The following is a 10,281-nucleotide window of genomic DNA, read 5'->3' on the forward strand; positions in this document are numbered from 1 at the left end:
AAGTTTAATCATATTATGAGTTTATGAATTAACTTAAAATGATTATAAATAATTATGTAGTTGAAATGGTTGTGGGTGGGAAATGGTTTCGGTAGGCCCGACCTGATATTGGCCCGATTCGACCCTAACTATAAAGAGGTAAGCCTTTGTTACGGTCGGATTTTTTTTTGGTTGATCGGGTCGGGTCGGGTTTGGCCAAGCCCGAGCTCGACCTGATGTTTTGCATTCCTAATCCCTGCTCCCTCTTTGAGAGAATCTTCACTTCTCAGTTTCTCACACTCGGTCTCATACTCCTCTCATTACCAGCGGGCAGCGGCAACCGTTAAAATCCCTAAACTCTCACTTTCGACAGCAGCAGCCAGCAACCCCGTCCAGCTCTAACAGACACCAGCCATTCACCGCAGCCCACTCGCCGTCAGCCAGCACGCCTCGCCCGCAGCCGCGCCGTGCGTTCACCTCGCGTCTCACTCAGCCCAACACGTTCTCGCTCTGCCGACGCTGTAGCTTCTCCGAGATCAAGGTTTGTCACTTAATACTGATATTTGGACTTTGGAGTGGGTTAGTTGCTGACTTGCACGCAGCTGTTGGCAACCAGAATCGATTTTTTTTTTTGACGAAACCGGAATCGAATTTTAACAGCCTGTTGCTATTAATTAAATTGTATATTTTTAATTAATTGATTGGCAATTATTGAATTATTTGGAGTGGGTTTGTTGTTGTTGACTGGTAATTGAACCAATGGAGATTGTTATTAGTTAAATTGGAGTGGGTTTACTGATAATTGAACAATTGGAGACTATTATTAATTAAATTGGAGTGGGTTTGTTGCTGTTATTATTAATTAAATTGGAGATTGTTAATTAATTCATTGATTAATTGATTAATTTGTGCTGTTTTTTTAATTTAGAAAATGGCAATATGCTGAATTGCTGATTCGTAGTTATTATTAGTGTTATTATTATTGTTTGGTTAACTTAATTGTTGTTCGGCAAAGTTATATATATTCCCAAATGTTGTTGCTGTTATTATTTTTATTATTAATTAAATCGTGATATTTGTTCAATTTAGGATATTATAAGTTATAACATTATGAAATTTTGAGTTTTTGTAATGAGAACCTATTTTTTGTTGCAAAATCATAAGTGGTTGTTGAAATGTTGATCACAATTATTCTTGTTCAGTGACAAGTGCCCTGTTATATACATCAGTTGCTATGGCACGAAAAGTAAGTTATTTTTAAGTCTAAACTACATTTTGCTAAGTTATTTTTAGATTTGAACAATAAGTTTCATTTCGCTAACACTGTCTTTCATTATGCAGGTAAAAATTAGTTGTTTTATGAACAACCTACTCAGCTGGAGACCAGATGAAAGGGTTGAAGAAAAAATGAAAGATACCTGTTTTGCACCCTTTTTACAAATAAAGGATAAAATGGAAAAGGATTTAGACCTCATAGAATATCTAGCTAGGAAGTATGATGTAAAATCGTCTTGTTTTCTTTTTCAAAATTTTTCTTTGTTTTTAGGTTTAGAAAATGTTTATTTCCTCACTGGTTTGCCAGTAGATGGCCTGCCAGTTACAGGAAAGTAATAAGTATAGAGAAAGCTGCCCAATACATTGTATGTATTGTAATCACATATATTGTAATACAATATGACATTGTATTACAATGTCATATTGTATTACATATATTAATACAATGTCATACATATAATATGTACAAATACTTGTATATATTTGTAATACATAATATTACATACATTGTATGTAATATTACACATATACATACAATATAACATAATGTACATATATTATATTTATGTAACACATGTATTACAAATACACATTTGTATTACAATTGTGTTATGTGTATTATAATATGTACAATACAATATATGTATATGTATGTATTACATACATACAATATATGTATGTAATACATTGTATATTGTATGTAATACAATGTCATAATGTATATTTGTACGTGTATGAATGTACAATATATATACAATGTACATTGTACATAATTGTAATATATTACAATTATGTACATATGTATACATATATGTATTACAATGTAATATATGTACAATGTATTATGAATATGTAATACATATGTACAAATATATTGTATGTACATACATATTACAAATATATAACGTATGTACATTGTATATTAATATTACAACGAATGTACATACAATGTATGAATATATTTGTAATACAATATGTATATAACATATATTAATACAGTATATGAATATGTAATTGTACATAATTGTAATCATATACAACACATACATTATGTAATACAAATACAATTTGTATTTGTAATACAATATGTATACATATATTTGTAATACAATTACATACATATACATAATGTTGTAATGGTTACACATATGTATTACAAATGTATAATATATGTGTATTTGTAATGTATGTCATACTATACATTAATACACAATGTACATTGTATTTGTAATACAACATATATACATATGTACATATGTTACAATGTGTTACATTTGTATGTATTACAAATACACAATGTACAATATAAATACATTATGTTACAATAATGTTACAAATACAAATACACAATATATTTGTAATACAATTGTATGATTAATTGTATATACATGATTATATACATCTGTGATTATACATGTTGTATACAATGTATTATATTACATATGAGTATACAATGAATTATAATGTGTACATTTACATGTATATACAAATATGATATACACATACATGGTTGTACATAAAGTAATACACATACATGGTTGTACATATGTACATTGTGATTACATACAACATTGTATGTACATATGTACATACATTGTGATTACTTTATGTTGTATACATATGTACAACCATGTATGTGTATTACTTTATGTACATACAAACACATTTGTATGATTATTGTGTACATGTATATTCATACAAATGAATATACAAACATATTGTAACCATATGTATTCATACAATATGTTTGTATATTCATTTGTGTGAATATACAAACATATTGTATGAATGCATATGGTTACAATATGTTTGTATATTACAATAATATACAACATGTCACATAATTACATAAATCATCATATTCAACAACAATAACCATATTGTAACTAGGGATGGCAAAAATCCCCACGGGGACGGGTACCCTCGGGGATTTTCCCCATTCGGGGAGGGTATAGGGATAATTTCATACCCAATTTCTTATTCGGGGAGGGGACGGGGAAATTTTTTTACCCAATTTCTTATTCGGGGAGGGGACGGGGATGAGGTGGAATCCCCATCCCCTACCCATTTCCCCATTTTAATTTTTTAAAATTACTAGTAAATAAATAATAAAATTTAAATTATAAAATTATAAATATTGGTAAAAATAAAAATATCAAAATATTTATATTATTAAACTTTTAGGCCTAATTAACTAATTAAAGTCCTAAATTTTTATTTAGGACATTAAAAAGACCGAGTAAATTCTAATAGCCAAACATTTTTTTTAATTTTAATATTCTTTAAATATTTTAAACTTAAATCTATTATTTATTTATTTTTAGATGTTACAATTGCCCACAACGAATCACAATTTTAATATCTAATCTAATCTAATCTAATATTTGCTTTTGATTTGCTCCGATTTAACTATTGTGTTGTAAAGGGAATAGTCCACATTTATAAAGTACCCACGCCACCATTGAAAAAGTTAATTTTGAATCTAAATTCGATTTTATTTGTGACAATTTTGTATTAGACTATTAATTTGTTCATGATAGTTTGTAAAAGAAGTTTGTATCCCTTGCATGTTGCGTTACTTACTAATTTAATGTATGTGACTTTTGTAATAGATATTAATGTAAGATATATTTCGAACTTTACTTTTATTTGAATTTTTTATTTTAATATAATTAACTCAAAATCGAAAAAAAAATGTATTAGTTATTCGGGGATCGGGGACCCTCGAGGATCCCCTGTTATTATTCGGGGAGGGGATGAGGATTCTCTCAAGTAATTCTAATGGGGACGGGGAGGGGACGGGGGCATACGCAAAATATCGGGGATGGGTATGGGGAGATCGGTCCCCTCCCCTCCCCTCCCCATTGCCATCCCTAATTGTAACCATACATACATAATGTACATTCATATGAATGTCATACATTATTGTATATTATATGTACATTCATATGTACATATGTACATATGTATAATGTGTAATATACAATTGTATACTACATATGTACATGTATGTCATATGTAAACATACATGACATGTAATACACATAAAGTTGTAATACATAATGTGTTATGTGTTTGTATATATACATATGTACATATATGTAATACAAATTCACATGTACATACAATATGTATGTTTGTAATACAAATGTATTACATATACAATTATGTAATACATAATTGTTTTATTATAATATAATATGATATAATATGTACATATATGAATACAATGTGATATATGTACACAATAATCATACAATATGATTATTGTGTACATATATCACATTGTACATATTGTATACATATATGAATACAATGTATATATATACAATATATATACATATGTAATTATGTAATACACATGTAATACATATGTGTGTATGTACATACAATATGTATATATAATATGTACATATTGTATATGAATTGTACATTACATACATAATATTTGTAATATTTGTTATACATGTATGTACATATACATACATGTGTTGTATATGATTTGTATATTCATAATGTATGTGTATACATACATATGTATGATTTGTATTCATTTGTATATTAGATATTGTATACATAACATTATATTACATGTAATTATGTATGTGTTGTACAATATACAATGTATATATACATATATGTATTACAATGTACATTCATACATTGTAATACATTTGTAATACATATGTATTACAAAGTATACATAATGTATATATTAATGTACATGTATTAATGTACATACATGTACATACAATATTGTATTACATTATGTATTACAATACATATATATACATGTATATTATGTACATATATTACATAATATGTATGTACATACAATATTATGTAATATATGTATGTACATACATATACAATTGTAATACAATATATATGTACATACATATATAATTATGTAATATATATATTACATTGTAATATATATATCCACAATGTATATATATTTGTATAATGTAATATAATATACAAATATATAATATGTATACATAATACATATAATATGTATTATATATAATACATAATACATATGTAATGTAATACAAATACATATTATATATAATTGTAATACACATATTATATATAATATGTACATAATACATAATTGTGTATTACAATATAATATACATACAATTGTAATATGAATGTATATAATTAATACATAATTATATATAATTAATATATAATTAATACACATATTACATATGTATTGTAATATGTACATAATACATATTACATATTATATATATATATATTATACACAATAACACAATAATCATATACATACACATACATGTGTATGTATGTTTTATGTATATGGATGTAGGTATTATAATATTACATGTACATATTATACATTGTATTACATAAATACATATTATATATTGTATACATACATTACACATATTGTGTATTACATATGTACAAATATTGTACATACAATGTATTGTATAACAATACATTGTAGGTGCGTTTGGCACACTGTATTGTATTATGCTGTATTGCATTATTTTAATGCAGGTATATTGTATTATGATGTATTGCATTAACACTGGATTATAATAATACTATACAACGTTTGGTGTTCTATTGAATTGTATTAATTTTTAACTATACTATGTTTGGTACTGTACTGTATTGTATTAATTTTTTTATTAATTTAAAAAATAATATTTATTAACTTTATGTTTATTTATTAAAAAGTAATTATTTCTTTTAATTTTCCTCTGTCTTTTTTAATTTTTCTTTTCTTTCGATAATGTTCATTATCATTATTTGCTACATGTGTCTCTTCCCTTCGTCTTCTCCAATTTTTTTTCTCTTTCTTCGTCTTCTTCGGTTTGCTTTCTTTTTTTCTCCCCTCCTTTTCTTCTTTTTCTTCGTCTTTTTCAGTTTCTTTTCCTTTTTTTTTCCTCTTTTTCTCCTTTTTTTGTCTTCTTCTTCTTCTCTGGCTTTATCTTCTCCACAGAGCAAGCCGATGGTGGTGGACCAGTGGCTGTGGTGTCGCGCGGCACTGTGAAGGCGTCGGTGATGGCATTGAGCAATGATTGACAAGTCGATTTGGTGGTGCTGGATCGGGTGATATGAAGTTCATCGTGAAGGATTGGGGTGAAAATGTTGAAAAAATTTCTTAATTTTTTCCTCTATAATGCAATGCGGTATAAACCCGTCACCCCCTCGGGTTTGATTTATGCGGATTTGACCGCATTAACTTTATAAGTTAATGCAATACAGTTTAAGAGCCAAACATGTGTTAGTATTAACTTAATGTAAACAATATTTTTATCTCATGTTAAGCGGACTACCCACCCTGTATGTAATACAATGTATTGTAATACAATACATTGTATGAACAATATTTGTATTGTAATACAATATGTACTATATTACAATACAAATATTGTATTGTAATAAGTACAATATATTATATACATATGTTATAAATTGTATTACATATATACATTCATGTATATATGTAATACAATTTATAACATATGTATATATTATATTACACGTTATGTATTGTCTATTATAATACACATTGTATATATGTAATGTGTATTATAATTGTATATACATATTGTAATGTATGTTATATGTACATACATATATGTATGTATGAATGTACACTTGTATTCCAACATTGTATGTATTTGTATTATGGAATACAAATATGTATGTACATATTTGTATTATATGTACAAATACAAATATGTATGTATGTATGTACATATATGTACATACATACATATATGGACAAATATGTATGTACATATAATATGTACATAATATAACATTATGGAATATTTGTATTATATACATGTAATACAAATATTTGTACATGTATATAATACAAATACACATGATGTATATATTATGTATTATGTAATACAAATATTGTATACATCATATTTGTATTACATAATACATTGTATTATGTATTACATATAATTATGTATACATGTATTATGAATTGTTGTAATGTACATCATGTTACAAATACAATATTTATGAATGTATTACAATATTTGTATACAATGTTGTAATATTACATATAAAACATTGTATACAAATATTGTAATACATACATAAATATTGTATGTATACATATGTATACAACATGTATGTAATACATATGTATACATACATAACCATATAATATGTACATACAATACAATGTGTATTACAAATATACAATATAATATTCATGTGTATGTTACAAATGTATGTACATATTACATATGTGTATTATATTGTAACATACACAAATATGTATAAATGTAATACAAATATTGTATACATATGTACAATGTTGTTACAAATATACAACATGTATGTATTATATTACAATGTATATACATACATTGTATGTAATGTACATTATGTATGTGTTGTATATGATTACATTATATTATACAAATATATATATATATATTATACACATACAATACATTCATATACATTAATATACATGTGTACATGTAATACATGTATACATGTATTACATGTATAATACATATGTATTATACATTAATATACATTAATATAATATAATGTACATAACATAATATATATTGTATATATACAATTATGTACAATTGTATATATTATTTGTATACACTTGTATTACAATGTACATAAAATGTATATGTATACAATATATACATTTTGTATATATTGTATATGTATTACACATATACATTAATATAATATAATGTACATAACATAATATATATTTTATATATACAATTATGTACAATTGTATATATTATTTGTATACACTTGTATTACAATGTACATAAAACTGTATTACAATTATTTTATATTAATGTACATGTATAATATACATTAATGTTTTACATATACATTAATATAATACATATTGTAATACATTTTTATGTACATTGTAATACAAGTGTATACAAATAATATATACAATTGTACATAATTGTAATACATATTGTACATATGTATTATGTATGTACACAATAACACATAATTCATACATATGTATGATATGGAATACATATATACATATTTGTTGAATTAATGTATTTGTATGTATTAATGAATTCATATTGTATGAATACATGAATACATATTGTAATTAATACAATTACAATATGTATTCATGTATTCATACAATATGAATTCATTAACACATACAAATACATTAATTCATTTGTATACAAATGTCATACAAATGTACATGTACATGTACATATAATTGTATTATGTAATACATATATGTAATACATACATAAATATTGTATTACATATACAATATATGTAATACATATGTATTATGTATACATATGTATACATGTAACCATGTGTACAAATACATATTAAATATTGTATGTATACATAATTGTTATAATACAAATATATACAAGTATTTGTACATATTATATGTATGACATTGTATTAATATATGTAATACAATATGACATTGTAATACAATATGACATTGTAATACAATGTCATATTGTATTACAATATATGTAACACATATATTGTAATACATTGTATGTATTACAATACATACCTCATGAAGAGGACCTTAGATCCTGAAATGCCAAAAAAATTCACAGGCACATTGGAATCATAAACAATATTTGAAATAACGTGAAAGAAAATAATGCAGAACTTAGCTAACAAAGCTAGTTGAAAAACTCCACATCCTATTTCCTACACACACAAGGCATAATTAACTCACTTGATTTCCAGTCAATATTGGAAAGGGACCCTTCAATTCCAGTCAATATTGAAAAGGGAACAGTTATTACATTAACAACCATAAATTAAAATAGAAGTTTCTCCACATCCAGAGAGCAGATAGGGTTCTGCTGAGCACATTGCTAGAGCAAACTCAGTAATATCTGTTAAATTAAATAACAGATATTGAGAAAACCAACATGAAGATATCATTAAAGCGTTTAACTAATACATCATATAGTTAGAGTTACATCATATATATGCAACGAATTTCTAAGCCTTACATCACAAAACAGAACAAAGTGTAACCCTAACCATATACTAAAAATTTCTAATTCTTACATCACAAAACAGAACAAAAGTGATGTAATCCTAACTCTGAAGAGTTACAAAAGCAGCATGTTACAATATGCATATACAAAAGTTTCTAATTCTCCCTCAAACACCCACCGCCTCCACCCCCCAGCCCTGTCAGGAAACAAAACCCCCTTCTCCCTTCTCTGAGTCTAATTCTTCAGCACCCTCAGCATCTAGTCCACCAATCTCAACCCCACAGATAGCAATCATAATCAGAATAACAAATAGAACGAAGAAACACTTTAACACAGCCATAAAAGAGCCGAAATCGAAACCCATTTTGTAATGAGCCAAAAAACCAAAGTGAAATTTTGACGATTGAAACAGCGGCTAAAAGCCTAAACAAAAGTCGAGTTCTGACACCCATTAATGCAAAAAAATTATAAACAGTAATTCATTGCAAAATATATAACATGACATGACTATTTTTATTTTTATAAAATAAATTATGAAAAAATGAAATAAAACTGAGAAAGGAACAGAAAAAGAACCAGACTTTGCACCGGCAGGACGGCATGGTTGAGCCGTGCGGTCGAACGAGAGAAGAGAGAGAGGTCTCACATCTGCTGCTTCGGTTGCATTTTGGCCCCCGCCGACACAGAGCGTTTTCTGTTCTTTTTTTTCTTGAGAAGAGAGCGTTTTCTTTCTCTGCCGTTTATATTTCTTTTTTACCCGAGAACGAAGCGCCTTTTTTTCTTTTTTTTTATTACTCCCGAAATGTTGCTTTAAATTTTGTAATTTAAATTTCTTTTAAAATTATAAATAAAATAATAAAAAAAAATTTGTGGCTGACATGGTTGGTGGCTGTCATGGGTTGATTATGACATAACAAGTATAACATTTAATAAAAAGAACAAAAAGTTAAAATTCGTAACTATTAGATCTGATGTTAATTATTAGATCTAATGTTAATTATTAGATCTGATGTTTGAATTGATT

At 26.3% G+C, this 10,281-nt stretch overlaps 1 long non-coding RNA gene across 2 annotated transcripts; it reads right to left on the reverse strand.

Moving 5' to 3' along the window:
* Positions 1 to 9,171: 9,171 nt before the first annotated feature.
* Positions 9,172 to 10,064, reverse strand: LOC127902079 (uncharacterized). 2 transcript variants are annotated; one of them, XR_008054514.1, is made up of 2 exons: positions 9,839 to 10,064; positions 9,172 to 9,680 (listed from the first exon to the last, which is right to left on the reverse strand). It is a non-coding gene; the product is annotated as an uncharacterized LOC127902079 (long non-coding RNA). The 2 variants fall into 2 exon arrangements; XR_008054515.1 differs by having other exon boundaries at positions 9,834 to 10,064.
* Between the last annotated feature and the right edge of the window lie 217 nt (positions 10,065 to 10,281).

This window comes from Citrus sinensis, chromosome 5 (genome assembly GCF_022201045.2).
Source record: "Citrus sinensis cultivar Valencia sweet orange chromosome 5, DVS_A1.0, whole genome shotgun sequence".
In the NCBI taxonomy this organism is placed as follows: Eukaryota; Viridiplantae; Streptophyta; class Magnoliopsida; order Sapindales; family Rutaceae; genus Citrus; species Citrus sinensis.